This window comes from Manacus vitellinus, unplaced genomic scaffold, assembly GCF_001715985.3.
Source record: "Manacus vitellinus isolate BGI_N305 unplaced genomic scaffold, ASM171598v3 scaffold_38_pilon, whole genome shotgun sequence".
Lineage (NCBI taxonomy): Eukaryota > Metazoa > Chordata > Aves > Passeriformes > Pipridae > Manacus > Manacus vitellinus.
Window position 1 is genome coordinate 7,592,717 of NW_021940526.1, and position 16,383 is coordinate 7,609,099.

The following is a 16,383-nucleotide window of genomic DNA, read 5'->3' on the forward strand; positions in this document are numbered from 1 at the left end:
TGTGTGTGGTGTTTTGTGAGGTTTTTTTTGTTGTCATCTGATTTTGGTTTGCTTTTTAACCAAAACAGTGGCTAGTACTCCAGTTTTAAACTGATAGATGCTTACAGCTCTTGTGAAACCACAGATGCTCTTCTGGTACGAAGTGTTGAAGTTGTAGAGGAATGCATCTGGCTCCCAGGGAATGGGGAGCTGATGGCAGTGTCCCTTTCCAGTAGGGTTGGAAACTCCACTCTTTCAAAACCGAGGGATCCTGGGTTTTTTGAAATGCAAATGTTGTGGCTGCCTCAGGTGTTCAGGAACAGAGTCAGGAGTTGCCTTTCCTCATGTATCTGCTGCTCTTTTCCTCTAGGTTATGATGCCCTGGGCTATTCTGTGGAGGGCAGTGACAAGTGGAGTGGGAGACAGCTGCTGCAAGCACGAGAGCAGAACACGACTGCCATCCCTGGGGGCGGGGGACAGCCCTACGTCAGGAACTGCACTGAGCCAGGTAGGAATGGAAGGTGCCTCCAGCCCCTCGGTCCTGCACTTGGCTCCCTCACCTCCAGGCAGCTGTATTTGTAGCACCTGTACAGCCACGTTTACTGATTTTTCAAGTCCATAAACGCTGCTTTTCACAGCAGAGCTTGCATATCTTCAAGTTTTGGGGAGAGGAGGGAGGGGTTTTTCTCTGTTCTTTGGGACTTATGTAGGTTATGTGCCCCAAGAGAAATTCTAACACAGTTCTGGCTGCACTTCTCTGCTATAATTTTTCCTCTGCTGTAATCCTTAATAACGTTTCTGGACAGATGGATGATTATAGTCTTTTTTAAACAGCAAAAACTGGTACAAAAATTCTTCTTACTCAATTTTTGCCCGTTTGCATAACTCCAGTGTGGTGCAGATCCAGGCTTAGAGCCTCACATCAGCATCTGCAGTGATCTTTCCCCTGCTGTGCTCGGTACCTCAGTGCCTGCCTTCACCAAACCCAGGTCTGTAGGAAGCCTGTGGGATTTTATTTGTGGTGTGGGGTTTCTTCCCTGCCTTCTCCAGAAGGTACAACAATAATTACCGAGTACATCGTGTTTTCTTGGGAGAGAGAAAGCAGAAATACTGAGGCAAAATTACTGTTTCTTCTCTGGATTGTCATGGCATGACAACAGAATACAATTCTGTAACAGAAACTGATTCCAGTGCTGTGGAAAAGGAAGTGAAAGTACCAGAGTTTGGGTCCTGTGTGTTGCTTTGTGGCTTTTGTTTGGCCCATTACCGCAGTGTAAATGTGAATAGTTAATGTTGGGCTGGAGGGCAGTCAGAGGTGTTTGAGCTGGCTTGGGTGGGAGTGGGGCACTCCTGCAGTGTCTGTGGAGGTTACCTGTTGTGCCCAGTGGGCTGTAGGCCACCTGCAGAATGCATCAGCTCTGCTGCTCAGCAAACTGAAGTGAGCAACAGAGCTGGTAAGAGGAGGTTCTGTAAAGAGCATCCATAGGGCAGCTTGTTCCAAATGCCGTTTGTGCTGTCTGTGGTCATGTAGAGACCAAACTGAGAGAGCAAAGGGGTGTTGGTTGTGCTTTGGGAAGAATTTCGGAATCTTCCGTTTTCCCTGCAACTCGGAGTGATGGCAGGTTTCCAGCACAAAATGGGCCACCAGTCATGAGCCCATACAAGTCATCCCTCTGCTCCCTCCTAACAGTGAAACAGCCGTGGAGATGACACGGCACCTGACAGTGGAGCTGCTGAGCTCAGTCCAGTCTAAGGCAAGCTTGACCATCATCCCAGCAGGTGAGGATGAAGAGTTCAGCACAGTTCCTAACAGCAGCTTTCATGTTTAAAGGTGTGGACAGGAGTAGGGTGATTCAAATCCTTGTGCAGCCCTGACACCAGTAACTGTTGTTGTCAGGCAAAGCTGATTAAAGGCTTGATCCCACAGCCCCTAGGGCAGCACAGTCCTTCCCCCAGCTGTGCTGGTGCTGGGTGGGACCCCAGATAGTGTCACAGCAGTCGGGAAGCAGGGGGTTTCACCAAGCATGTCTGCCTTTACCTTCTCTAAGTGCTTGCCTATGCAGTGCTGCTGGAGGAAACGGGGCGGTTCGGCTCAAATTGTGCTGTTGTGGAGCATAACGCACGAGTGGTGCGTAACCAGAGCCTCAGGGCTCGTGGGACTGGGGAATCAGCAGAGCTTAAACCCCCTCAGCATCCCTGCAGGACCAGGCTGATGTGTGCTGGCACTCAGGTGCCCCTCCTTCCCTTCGGCAGGTGTCTGGGGGAAACGCTGCCTGGAAAGACTTGGGGTTTTTTCCTGCTCTCTTCCCAAATGACCCTGTGTAAACACCTACAACTGGGCAAAAGTGGGTGCTTTTAAAAAAGCAGTTTCACCTCGTTTGCTGGGGGAGGGAAATCAAATGCCTCATGTTGAAATGTTTTGTGTTTTTTTGCAGTGCTTGGCTTTTGTGCTCTGTTGGCAGTAAACACACCTTTAGGTGCTGAAGGGAAGATCTCTGTTCTCTAGCTGCACGGGTGTTTGCAGGCTCATTTGAGTGCCTGCCAGGACATTTGCCAACTGCTATTTTTATTTTCTAATGGTTTATCCTGGGGCCTGTCTAGTAGCATTTTATCATCAGAACTGCCCCAGATAGTGAGGGTTTTGCTCATTTTTCATGCGAAACAAAAATGGTAGAAATATTAAGGGGGTGAAATGGATGGACTGAATCCAACCTGAAGCCCTTTTTTTGTATTTTTATTTTATTTAGTCCTTTTACTGAGAAATGAATGCTCTTTGTGGGGTCTGACCTGGTCCTGTGGCTGGCTTTGGTTGTGTTGAGTGCCTGTGGAAGCAGAACAGAGCAGCCTGCTTTCTTTTCTGAAGAGCCTCTGGTCTCTTGTCTCTGGATTCCTGATTGCCCAGCCCTGCTGTCATACCTGCTTGTCCTCTCCCTCTTGGATCCTGGTGGCTCCTCATGGCAGTGTCTGACAGTGCTGTCACGCAGCAGATGCTCTTCTGGCCTCCCTACTGTCCCCTTGTCCTCATGGTATCCATGTGGAGGTGTGTGGAACTAGAGATGGACAAAATGTTGGACAGTTTATTTACAGAAGCAGTGATATTGTTAAACGCTCGTGATTTTTGGGCTAGGTTTTAGCTCATGCAAAAGATTATGAGGAAAAAGGGAGAATTACTCGTGTTGTTTCAGGCAAAGTATCATTTACCCACCTGGTCCTGTTCAGAAATGTGACTCACCTGCTGGAAGCCAACAGAAAGGATTGAGCTTTGGGTCAGGTCCCCGTGCTACCAAATTCAAATTCAAGATTGCCCTGGAGAAACTCTGAAGGTTGCTGTTCATTCAGACTCGGTTTATTTGCTGTCAGGAAGGTGACAAGCTCCTGGGCTCTGTCAGGATGGGACATGATGTGTCTAGAAATTCCCGTGGGAGGTCCCGGTGCCAGCCCTCATTAGCTCCTCTCCAGACTGGCATATGCTTCCCCTGACGAGCTGTCAGCACCATCCTCCCCCGGTGTTATCACTTCCACTCCCACCTCGGAAAGGCTCAAAATAAAGCAGCAGCCCTGCTTAAGTGTGCTGTTTTAAAGTCATTATCAGTAATAGCAGGAAATACGTGATTGCTGCAGGAACGAAAAGATCTCGGTATATTCATTTAGAGCCCCAGGCACAAAAGTGTTTAAATTAAACAGCCAAAGAAGTTTTTATGCAATTATTTTTTACATTTCCTCATCTGATTTCAAAAGCAGCTTTCTCTTTTATCAATATTTCTCCAGTGACTCATAGCTTATGATAATGTAATTTGTGGTGCTTGGCTGTGGAGCAGGTAACCCTTCCAGGCTGCTCGCTGGTGCCTGTGGCCCTTTCTTTGGTGCTGAACCACAAACCCAAACCCCCTCGGGTGAAGCTGTGCTTTCTCATCTCTTTCCTCTTACACATTCACTCCTCTCTTTGCACAGTGACAGCTTTAGGTGGTCTGAGTTCTCCCGGGTTGTCCTGCCCAGAACGATGTCCAGAGAGCTCCTGATGTTTCTGTGGGTTGTGTGTGGTCTCTTGGTGGACTGTCAGATAAAGCTGCTCAGGAGGTTGTGGCAGTGGCAGGAGGGTCTAGCAGGTCCCAGAGTTGTAGCACAGTCTGAGGTGGGCTTGTGAGCCAGAAACAGGGTGTGTTAAGTGGAGAACTCGAGCGTGGAAGACACAGAAATGGAACGTGGGTGAGATGTGCTCGTGATTTTAGTGGAGCCTTGATATCTGGGTGTGGAGGGTAATGGTGACTACTCCATCACTACAGACTTCTCAGCCTTTGTACCTGGAGGTGCAGTGCCAGGCTTTCCTGTCTGAGCATCCTTCTGCTTTTTGCCTCTGTAGGATGCAAGGAGCCTGGGGTTTGCTTTAGCAGGATGGGCTTCTGGATGGGAAATGGGAAGACATAGAAAAAAAAAATTCATCTGTAGTTCGTGTGAAAAGGTGCTGGAAGTAGCAGTGGGCAGAGGGAGTGAGATTTCTCTTGCTCACCACTGTGGAGTTTCAGAAGGCCTTCTTCAGAAGCATATATAGTATGCTGTGTGAAGAGTGATTTTTGTTTCTTTTTTTTTTTTTTTCCTTCTCTGAACCTAAATCCAATTAAAAAAAGTCACCTTCCCTCGAGCAAAATTAATTTTATCCTAGCAAAATGAAAAGCAAAAATTAGTTTCTGCCTCGCAAGTTGCCAAACCTTGCTTTCACTCATGGGAATGTTAGAAAAATAAATTGTTGTTAGTTTAGATACAAAATGTCCTCAAGGAATAGAAAAAAAAGATGTTGTTCTCTCCCTGAACCATAAGTTGGGTGAATTTGACAGAAATTGATTTGAACTTCTGCTCCCACGCTCTGCTTCTGTTTGTTTGTCAACTCCAGACCTAAAGTGTCAGCAAACTGTGATGTTGGGGTTAGAACCTCAGAAATAAAAACATGCTTATTTCGTCTGGGTTGGTGTGCTGGCACGGAGCTGGGTTGTCTCTTCCTGCAGCCTGGAAGGAGGGATGTCCTCTGGATGGGAGCAGGTGCTGGGGTTTGGTGGCATGTGGCACCAGCCAGTGGGTTTGGCTGGGCCGGCTGCCCCGACAGCTGCATCTCTGGCTGAGGGGACTGGGAAAGGCAGCCCTTGGGTTTGGGGTTCTTCTTGCAGAGCCTGCTGGCTTCGTTCCTTGGAAATGCTGCAGATGATTTTCCTTTTCTGTGCTGCATTCTGGATTCGCTCAGGGCTTGGGATTTGCTTTCTGGACTGGGTTTTGCAGGATCTTTGGGACTGGTGCATTGCAGGATCTCTTGGCAATAAGAGGTGGTCCCAAGTACTTTCTTTAGGACTTTTCAGCCATCTAAGGGGGCAACAACCCACGTATGGCTAGTTGTGTTGCAGTACAGGTGAGCAGGTACCTGAGCACCTCCCTGTGAGGCAGAACCTGCTGTGTTCTGACAGCAGGGCTTTACCTGGACAATGTGCCAAAGGGGGAGCTCAGAACAACTGCTTTTGGCTGGGTACTTAAAAACTCTGAACTGCTCACCAAAACCATGCAGTTGCCTGCAAAATAGGGCCCCCTGGGCACACACAGGAGGCCAGTTGTGTTCTTTTTGCTGAAGTTTTGCCAGCATTCCCATGTGATTATGTGTGCAACTCCAGGAGCCGGAGCTTTAGGGAGAAAAATAATACAAGCTCGTGTGATTAAAATCAAGAGGTGGCAGTGCTATTTCCCAGTTCATACTTGGTGTGTTCTCTTGCATCGATGAAACAAAATAATTAGAAAAGGAAGGGGAGCGAAGTGGCAAAACAACAAATAAACCCCAAAGACAAGTGTTGGCCCTACAATCTGCTGGCAGGGGAGAGGTGGTGAGCTCCTGCTCAGAGTGCCCTCCTTGGAAAGCTGCTGCCTGTTTTTGCAGAATACATCACTGCACGTGTATCAAGCAGTTGTAATTAAATCACTGCTTATTCTGAGAGAAAAGAACCTCATTAGACCCCTTGGCTCCCGGCTCGTGAGCAGCCTGCCCTCAGCCCTCTGTGTCACAACAGGGCCGAGATGTGCACCGGTGGGACTGCTGGGACTCATTTGCTTAATTGGTGATACTTGTGATTAGCCTGTTCCCGCTGTAGCTGTTGTTTGGGGATTGCTGTATTGTCACAGGCTGGCTGTGAGGGCTCGCAGAGCATTCAGGGAAGATTTGTGTGTCGTGCCGGCTGTCAAGTGAAGAACACCGAAGGATAATTGACTGTTGCTACCCAAGAATCATGTTAATATCCTGAGAAATTATGAAAATGGGAGAGGAAAAAAGGAATAATCCTGTAGGGAACAAGGAACAGATCTTAACCTGTACACCTTCTGCTGTCAAAGGCACAGGAGGACGTTGTTTGAGAGCCAGTCAGAAGTGCGGCCCCATTTGCATGGGAGCCCTCCCTTGGTGTCCCACTTAGCAAGTCAGTGTTTTGCTTTAGGCTGCCAGTGAGCTTTCCTGGCCAAACCTGAAACAGGGAGTGCTGGCCATGGGCTGGCTGGCTGGGGGAGTTTAGCAGTAGCAGTGGTAGGGAGCACACAGCTGCAGTACCCCCACAAGATCCACATCGGGTACCTCGGGGAGGACCTTTGGTGCAGGTCATTCTGTAGTGCTGCTCAGTTATTTAGTTTTTGAAGTGCTGTGCAAAGGAGTGGGAGGGAGATACTCTCTACGAGCTGTGGACGTGTAAGGTGTGCTCAGTAGTGCTTCGGCTTCTGCTCCCTGTTCTCTTTGTAGTCCTCATTTGGACTGTAATGAAATGACCTACCTGCAGCCTATTAGTCTCCTCTTAATTACCTCACCTCTAAAGGATCTGCCTACTTTATCTCTGGAAAAAAAATGCAGGTAGCAAATGTCAGCATTCTTCAGCACAAAGAGGGGGAAAATGTTTTCCCAAGTACTTCACCAACCAGTTACTATGGTTATGTAGTAAGAACCCACATTTAGAATAACAGTAGTGGAGTGGGGGAACCCTGTGTCCTTTTTTATGATTATTTTTTTCCCCTCTGAAGTAACTTTAAAATTACCAGAATTTTTCTGAGTGTGGGCATTTATTTTGGCTTTTTTCTTTGGTTGTGTTTTTTTTTTGTTCTTTGTATCTAGGGGAATGCTACTCGCTTCCTTGACCCTTTAGTGAGTTTGGGTTACTCCTTTGGTATTGTGTGTTGGGGAAAAGGCCACAGAGAGGTTTAAAATACCGAAAAGGAGCAATAGCTTCCAAATATTGAAATGCTCTTGCACTTAAAAGGTGTTAAGAAGCAAAGCATGACTTCAGATATGAATAAATATCACGCTGTACCTTTCTGAACTGGGTTTTACTTCTCTGACACCTGAGGATGCCAGGTTGCTGCTGTGCATCGCTCTGGTGATCTGAGAAGTCTTCCATGAAACCTGAGACCTGAATTTCTAAGGAGGAGGTGAAAAAATTGTCAGGTCAGACTTGTTCCTTTCTCTTGGAAGAAAATGTGCTTGGATTTTCACATGCTGAGCCTGGAAAGCAGCTCCACTGTAGGGTTTTGGGTTGGCAGCTGGGGAGAGCCAGTGTGGTCCTCTTGTTTGGTGACATTGGCTGCCTCAGGACATTACTGAGCTACAGATGGCAGCTCACAGCTGTAGTAACAGTGAGTGTCTACCAGATGCAGATGTTCCAGATTGGCCAGAAACCAGAATAGTTGAGTTTTTTACACACCTGAATTATTCTTCTCTCATGGTAAATGCAAGTTGTCCACTTTAAAAAATATATTGCTGCATTTTTGTAAAATGTCATAATTCTCAGGAAAATCTATGCTACTGTAATTTTTTGGTTGTTAAGAATTTTAGACTTTGAGTACCAAGAAATTTGGGAATGAAGTCATTTGTCTTGGTGCCTGTTGATCCCGGGCCTTGTAAAATATGTGACTTGGTTTTGCTGGGACAGAGTGTGAGGTTTCTGCTCAGAGCACCTGAAGGACAGTATCTTTCCCAACCTAAATGATGGATAGAGGTGTTCTGCTCTGACTCCAGAGGAGGAAGGAAATGGAGGGGGCAGTGCAGTGGGGCTGTGGGACATGTCAGCTCTGGAGGAGAGTGATCGTTGTAAGACACTGAGAAGGGTGGTCTGGGATGGAAACAGAAATTCAGTCCTGGCTGTCACAGGTTCTCTAGCTCATGTAGTTTTTTGTGCTACTTCAAAGGGCAACTTCAGGGGTGTGTGTGGAAATATAAAGTACTTTGAAGGATTCTGGGGTTCTGTGAGGTTCTGTGCAGCTCAGGGAGTTACTCCACTGGGTTTGGGAAGCGTGCTGGAGGTGGGAGGCGTTGCCTTTTATTTGTATTCTAAAATCAGGATTAGAAAATCTGGGTGCCCTATGACATCAGGCTGGAATTCTGAGCGTGGCAGGAGGTGTGAGGCTGGTGAGGGAGAGCACGGACTGCCCTCGCTGCCTCCGGCTGTGCCGCGGGATCGCAGCTCTGCGGGACAGGGTGGGCGCTCCATGGCACCAGAACCCCTGTCTGGCACCAGCAGGGCTTTCATGGCCAAGGAGAGGTGTCTCAGGGCAGAATGGACCTCAGAGCTGCCCCCCTGCCACGGGCAGGGCCACCTTCCACTACACCATCTTGCTCCAAGCCCCCGTCCAACCTGACCTTGAACTCTTTCCAGGGACGGGTCATTCTCCCGTTTTAAAGCCTCTCTGGGATGCCAGAAGGGCAGAGGGAGTAAGCTTGATGATGAAGGAGATTGGGGCAAATGGTTATCAGCACATGCTTTAAATTGTGGTGCATCTGTAGTATTTCACAGGTTGAACATGAATGTGTAAACAGTGGCCTCAAGCCTTAAGTTTCAGGGCTGAAAGCTGATGTAACTCCAAGATCTGTCCCAGGACAAGCCTTTCTTAGAGTTCTGTTTTAAATTTGGTATTTTTGAGCTATTACTGCAAAAGAAGAAAAATAACATCTGGCCCCATGTTGCAGACTGGATTTTTGTTGCTTGTTTTTCAGTTCTTGCCAGTAGTTAGTATTTAAAAATCAAAGGTCCAGATTTTCCACGGATGTAAATTATTGCTAGCTCCATTGACTTCATCGCGTTTATACTAGTTTTAAGCGACCAAGAATCAAATACAACATCCCAAGTCAGGATTTAATACAGTCAGGAGGGAGGCTTTATCATCTGTTATTTGCATTTTAAGCAGTGCTCAGTTGTATAGTTTTTATATACAGACACGTGCATAAACTCACTTATGCATGCACAGAGTAATGGTTTTATATATTAATGCTGAAGCACTTTAATTTAGTGCACAGCAGTGGGTAAAATAAAAGTATTTAATTAAAATGGACTTTTTTTCATGGACTGCATAAAAAATTTCTAGATTAGATATTGGTTACCCATATGTGCAAGTCCTTTGTTACTTCCTTGCTCTTCCCGTTCCTGAAACAGAGAGATGAGTGGATTTTCTTTCCCCAAGATCCCGTGATGCCTGGTGCTGGTGGTGAGGAGGAGAGCTCCTGCTTTGGGAGCTCCCCCTGCTCTCCAGGGGCACTCATGCAGGGATCAAAGTCTTCTGTGCTGGCTGTGACAAAACCACACAGGAAGGGAGATCCTCTGTACCCTACAGCTGGAGTAGGTGAGGTGGGAGGGAGGGGGTAACAGAGGGCAGGCAGCTGATGCTCCACCACTGGAATGATGTGTGCCAAGCCTGCCTGCTCCACCGCTGGAATGATGTGTGCCAAGCCTACCTGCCTGCCTGCTCCACCACTGGAATGATGTGTGCCAAGCCTGCCTGCTCCACCACTGGAATGATGTGTGCCAAGCCTGCCTGCTCCACCACTGGAATGATGTGTGCCAAGCCTGCCTGCCTGCTCCACCACTGGAATGATGTGTGCCAAGCATACCTGCCTGCCTGCTCCACCACTGGAATGATGTGTGCCAAGCCTACCTGCCTGCCTGCTTCACCACTGGAATGATGTGTGCCAAGCCTGCCTGCCTGCTCCACCACTGGAATGATGTGTGCCAAGCATACCTGCCTGCCTGCTCCACCACTGGAATGACGTGTGCCAAGCACTGGAGCTCGGGCAGCCCAGCACCTTGGGATGTGTGATGAGCTACGTCACAACACAGAACTGTCTGTAAAAACAGGGTGTGCTCTGGGCAAGGTCATGAAACAGGGTGCCAGCTGCTGGGAATGCTCAAGCCAGGCAGACACCCCATGGACACCAGCGGGGAATGCTGCTCAGCCTGCACGTACGCTCATCCAAGGTTACTGGGAGGTTTTCAGATTTGTTTTTATTTCCATCCCAAATTTCAGGGTTTTAGGATATTGTCAGGTATCCTACAATTTCAGGATAGTGTCAAATACCCTTTAAAAGGCTGGTGCTTTGGCAGAAAAAGTACTGGCTGTGGAGCAGCCATTGCCTGAGTGCTTTGTGAACTGTCTGGCAGCTTCTTTCTCAGGGGCAGTTTCTGCCCCATACATGTCCTCCTGCTGAGGTTGTACCTGTGCTGGTGGTCAAAGGTGGCAGCCAGGCAGTGCCACAGCTTTCTGTCCCTACCAGTGTCCCCCACACGTAGGCACAAGGCTGGGCGAGGATCTGCTGTGAGCTCTCCAGGTTGTTTGTGCAGTCGTGGTGGTGCATCTCTGCTGGAGAGGGGGAAGTACTTTGGAATGAACCCTTTTCTGGATTTTATGTGTATATGCACATGCACAGAGAAAAGAGAGGTGGGATAAAAAGAACTGAGCAGTCCTGCCCAGTGTATCTGTAAGCACAGGCAGTCCTGAGGCTGCAGCAGTGTCAGCCCGGGTGTCTGGTGATGGATGGGCAGGTGCTGACAGACTGAATGACCACTCTAGTTAGAGCTCATTAATAATCTCAGAGTGAGCTTCTGCCCTGATGAGTGTGACTTCCCAGTGACCTGAGCACTGTGGCACTCTGTCCTGCAGCCTGGCAAGCTGTCCATGCCTGTCTCAGGGATGCTGCCTTTGGAAGCATCCAGGTGATCACCCACCGCACCAGCTCCAGCCCTCAAGGACTGTGATGAGTCATGAGCCAGAGGTGCTGTCTTACCATCTCTTAATGGATGGGAGAAGAGGAGGAAAGGAGGAGGTGATGACTATTTTGTGTTAAAACAGGGATAATTACTGCTATAGAATTTTGCTAGAAAACAAAGCAACAATTCACAGTCCAGACTCCATCGTGGCTCGGCACAGTTGGGGTTCACGCATCCTGTGGACAGTGTTGCTGTGGAGGAGGAGGGAGCCTACCCTGTCCCTGGGCAGGGGGGGGCCCTGTACCTTGCCCCCCTGCAGGGATGGAGGGCTTCCTCAGGGGGATGCTGCTTTGGGGTCTCTGGGGGCAGCTGCCCGCAGAGCAGCTGTGTTGCTCCATAAAACCTGGCTGCAAGCTGTGTGCCTGATGGGATCCCTGCCTGCGTTCATGGTAGATGTGGCCTTATCCATGTGCTGTGGCCAGGTCAGCTTGTCTAAAGCAGGGCCCTGGAGGAGGAAGAGGGGACTGCTCAAGCTGAAACTTCATCTGACACTGCCTTCTGGCTCCATCTGCATCCAGTGCCATGTTCACAGGGAAAGGTGCATGCAAAGTGTGGGATGTGTTTATGACTGGGATTTGGGCCAATGGACTGACTGATGCTTCCCTGGTGTACTCTCACATCTCCCAGTAACAAGTCAGTAACTGGTTTCTCTGTATGAAATAGCTCCTCGTGCTTCGTTTTCCCTGGGAATTTGAGTGTACTCTGTGCCCTGCGTGAGCCTTTGTGCTCTGCAGCAGGAGCTGCTGAGCTCTGCCTCTTGGGAGGATGCATCTCTGCTGGGGAAAAGGGAAGGAGGGAACAGATTTGCTGTGAGGGAACTCGAGAGCCTCTCTCCAAGCGAGCAGGACTCTTGAAGATGTCCCCAGGGCAGTTGGTTGCTTTGAGGACCTTGGGTGAGGCAGGATGCTGCATGCAGGGATGCAGCAGCTTTCCTGTAGCCATAGCAACCGCTGGGGATGTGGTGGTAACTGCTGGCATCCTCCCTGGACCAATGGGCCTGGAAGAGAGGTAGGAATGGGTGTGGCTTCAAGGCCAGGCAGTGAACTACCCTCCGGTCATTCAGGTGGATGGGGCAGACATGGCCCCAGCCCAGATGGATGGAGGCCCAGCACCAGACTCCCCTGACTGGAACGTGTCCTCTCTTGTTACTTTTTTCCCAGGTGTATTGAGCTGCTCCTTGGAGCTGCCTGTGTGCAGGCAGGAAACCCCTGTGGTGCAGGCACAGTCCAGTGGGGTTGACAGCTGCTGGGTTTGCTGTGCTCCTCTCTGGGAGGCAGCACACTGCAACCAGGTCTGGAGACTCTGCCACAGCAGTGCTGGGGTCTGCAGAGGCTCTGGCAGCCCCCCCAAAGCTGAGGGGTGGGCAAGGGATTGGTAAAGACAGGTTGGAGAGCAGTGGACAGAGGAGTGCAGATAAATTCCATTACATAAACCATGTCTTGAAGTGAGATTGTCAAACACCTACTGAGCCTGAGGCTCCTGTGGGTAATGCTGGACCTCCCCTTCTCCCCCATCCCTGGTAATCAGGATTACAGATTTAATCAGGATGCAGGAGCAGACAAATACTTGGACTGGGTGATGGAAAGTTCCACTGAGCCACTACCACTCGTGTGCTGGGGAGAGGCTGGCAGTGGGGGAATCAAGGTGTTCTTGGAGCCTCCGTGTTTGAATTAATTTTATGTTCTGCTTGCACTTCGGTTCCTCCTTGGGACATGTCCTTCCACGCTCCCTTTCCCTTAAAAAAATTTCCAAGTGAAACTTGAAAGCCAGCGTGTCTCCTGCCCTGCCTCCACTGCATCTGTGCTGAATGGTTTGGATTGAATCACTGTCTCCTGGGAAAGACTTGCAGGGACATTTAACTTGCCTTCAGTACAGAATTAATAAGCAGGTGAACACGTGGGGAGGTGAGAGGACCCAGTGGTCTGCAGCTGAGCCATGCAGTGTGTAGTTATCCATAATCTGCTTGGCCAGGTTTCCTTGGAGCCTTTGGTAGCGCTCGGGCATTGCTGGAGGAGACAGACCTTGGTGCACAGGCACGTGTGTGGCTGTGGAAGTCCTGTTTCCTCTGCAGAGCACGTGGAACTGCCGTGCCCACCGAGTGACAGGGGACGTGATTGATGTTTCCCTGGCAAATTTTTCCATCTAGGAAGTTCCCTGCTGCTTCAAGCCTGTAAATCAGGATCCGATGGCCTTTTAAGGGAGTGTGCTGTCAGTCAGTGTTTCCCATCCTATTCTGATTTTGCAGATGCTCGACATGTTCCCAGGGAGGTGCAGACGTGCCTGCAGCCAGCTGGACTAGGAGAAGGTGTGCTTGCTTTTGCTCCTTGTCCCGGCCCTGGTGGTGCTGGTGTGTTCCCACAGAGCCTCTCCGGGTGACACTGGTCCTGGCAGAAGCTGCATGGGTGATGCTGGAGTGTCACCCAAGGGGACAGGGCTGGTGCTGTCCCCCCCTCCTGCTGGTGGGGTGCTGCCAATCCCACTGGAGCTAGGGCAAGCAGAGGGCTGGTGGGCTTAAAGCAGAGCCTGTCACCCAATTTCAGAGGGAGGTTTGCGAGCAGACCAGACTTAATCTACTGTCTTATTTTCCTGCTGCCACAAGACTAGTGGAAGAAACATGTCCTTTGTAGTTTATCTGTAAAACTTTAAAAACTAAGTGAACTGTTAAAAGGATGTTGCTGTGAGTAGTTAGTGTATGGAAAACTGAACAGAAGGGGAGGTTTGTGCGTGGTGCTGGGAGGGTGGCAGGCTGTGTGCCTTGGCAGGTGTCTGCTCTGTGCCAGTGGCTGTGTGGGTGCTGTAAATGGCAGAGGAGGGAGGTTCTGTGGTGTGCAGTCCGGTGGGGTAGGTTCCCCTTGTGGGCAGGACGGGCTGTGGGAGGCTCAGGAATGGTTCAGAGTTGTGTTGCCTGTCTGACAAGCTGCACCACGCAGCAGCAAGGGCTGAGGTGCTCAGGTCTGTAAGAATGAGGTTGGCTGAGATCCAGGGTAAACAGAAACTACCTGGGAGGTTCTGTACGGAACCTCAGGTGTGGCTGTCAGGGCAAATCCATCCTCATTTCCTGATGTGCTTATCAGCAGGCACGCTGGGACAGCCCTCAGAGTGAGGACACAGGCGAACACGCTCTGGGATGGCACGTAAATAAATGGCTGCACACTGTTTCTGTAGGGGCAAAAACAGTTACGGGAAAGGCAAAATAAATAGTTTCCTCTGTTGCCTTTGCCTTTTTCCTTTTTTCTTTTTTTTTTTTTTAAAACATTTCATTGCTCTTCTGTGTTATACTGTTTTGTTATCAAATTCACTTGAATTTTGAACAGAATAGTTTCACCTGCTTGACTGGCACGTTTCAGTGTGAGGGTGTCTGTGTGCGGGTGTGTTTGTGCCGGGTATGATGCACCCTCTTCCCAGCCTGGAGGGCAGAGTGTTTGCTCAGGAGGTTCGGGGTGAGCCCAGGCTGTTGGAGCAGTGCCTCAGCTCCAGGTCCTGCAGCAGCTGGATGGCCGAGGAGGAAGCTGGGCTGTCCCAGCTATGGGATAGATCCATCACAGCTTTTGGACAGGAATACTTTCCTCTCTAACATTGGCAGCAGTGAACAACACTGGAGAAGCATTAAATCCTGAAGCAATTAAATGTATCAGCAAAGTGGGATTTTTTTTTTTTCTCTTTTTGTGAGATACTTTGCCAGCTGTTGTTTATGGAAAAAAAAAATCTAAATCTTTTTTGTGAGAACTGTTTTTAGGTTTCTTTGTGTTCGGGGCTGATTTATACATTATGCATTAGCGTGGGAAGGCAAAATATTTATTTGCCAGCATGAATATTTAGAGGAAGAATAAGTGGGAATCCGTCCGTATCGATAGCTTAGCCTGAGATCCAGGAGGATGTTACCAGTGTTAGAAGTGGCACAATTAGATTGTAAGAGAACAGCAAGACAGTAAATTGACCTTCCCTTGCCTGTGTCTGGGTCACCCCTCTACCTGCACGACCTCGTCCTCCGTGCCAGGCTCCATTGCTACTGCACAAAGACATCAAAAGCCCTCTCCCTGCTGGACCATCAGGAGTAACGGGAGTTGGTAACGTCTCTGTTGTGGAGATGCTGCTTTCGTGGAGCCCAAAGGAAGAAGGGACGTGTGGGATGGTTTCTAACTGGGTTGGCAGCGTTTGGGAGAAACTGAGGAGCAGAGTGGGCTTTCCTTGCTCAAGTTTGCTGAATGATATTTGGGAGAGGCTTCTCTTACACAGCACCGTTCTGAGAAGTACATGGTTCTTTGTGCTGTTCCCTTTCCTTTCTGCTTGTGATGAAAGAATGTTGATTAGAGCTCTGGGTAAGCAGCGTGTCATTGTTTGGGATGAGGCATGCCATAGGAATAATACTGCTATAGAAGGAGGCCCCGGACTAGATGTTAATTATATTGCTTGTTGATTGCAAAAAATTGCACCAAATGACAGTTTATGAGAGCTGGGCTATCTTAGGAACAAATGGTGTAAGTGGGTTGGAGCTTTGCAGAAAATAAACAATGTGGGGGAAAACACGTCCTTACGGTTCAGACCATCAGCTTCAAAGCAAGTCACTTCATTGGGAAGTGCCTTCCCTGGGACTGGGAGGAGGTGGTGTGCCTGCTGGAGCTGGAGCTGACCCGAAAGATGTGGGAGAATACCCCAGGACATTTCCTGCTGTGAAAATGGAGCTCAGTAACTCGAGAGACCCCGAGTACCTTGTGCTCCAAAGGCTGTGTGTTTTCATCGCAGAGTAAAGGTTACAAAGTTTCATTGTCTGAAAAAAACAAGGATGTTTCTCCGCTGCTGTCCAGAAAACAAACAAAACCAGAACCTCGGGACTTGGCTGGAAATTGTAACATGAATTTGAATGAGATGCAACTTACCAGCGAGCAAACCGAGCTGAGACCTGGGAGCAGCGTTTCAGCTCGGTGGTATTAAACAGGGAAGCTGCAAACCTTCCTGGCCAGCTCTGCCGTGGAAATGAGGGCTGACCTTTAGCAGTGGTGCAGTAACACCGTGTCCCGTTCCCTGCCGCAGGAACACGCAGGGAACAGCCCCAAATAAAGGAGCACAGAGACGGGGACTTGTCGGGGCTTTGCAGCTCTCTGGGCGGTTGGCTGATGTCTCCGGGGAGGGGAGGGGTGGGAAGCAGAGGATCTGTGTGTGCCCCTTGGCAGAGTGGTCGCACAGGACAGGCTCCCGTGGGCTGCCTGGCACACGTGGGAGCTGCCAAGGATGTCCCTGGTGGTCCTGCTTGGCCATTTCCTTACTTCTCCAGGCAGGCTGTGGGAGGTGGCTGCTGTTGGCCATTTTGTGTCTGACTGGCTTCACTTGTCCTCTTCTCCCACTGGATAATGGTAAAAATACC

The 16,383-nt window shown here is 49.4% G+C and overlaps 1 protein-coding gene across 2 annotated transcripts in view; it reads left to right on the forward strand.

The window, feature by feature from the left end:
• The first annotated feature begins 387 nt into the window (after window positions 1–387).
• Window positions 388–16,383, forward strand: part of LOC103758574 (sodium/potassium/calcium exchanger 3) — a 166,043-nt gene continuing 150,047 nt past the window's right edge. The window contains exon 1 of one of the 2 annotated variants that reach the window (XM_029961680.1): window positions 388–487. The gene's annotated coding sequence lies outside the window, so the exon portion shown is untranslated. The remainder of the gene's footprint in view (window positions 488–16,383) is intronic. The other variant, XM_018077518.3, reaches the window with a different exon arrangement.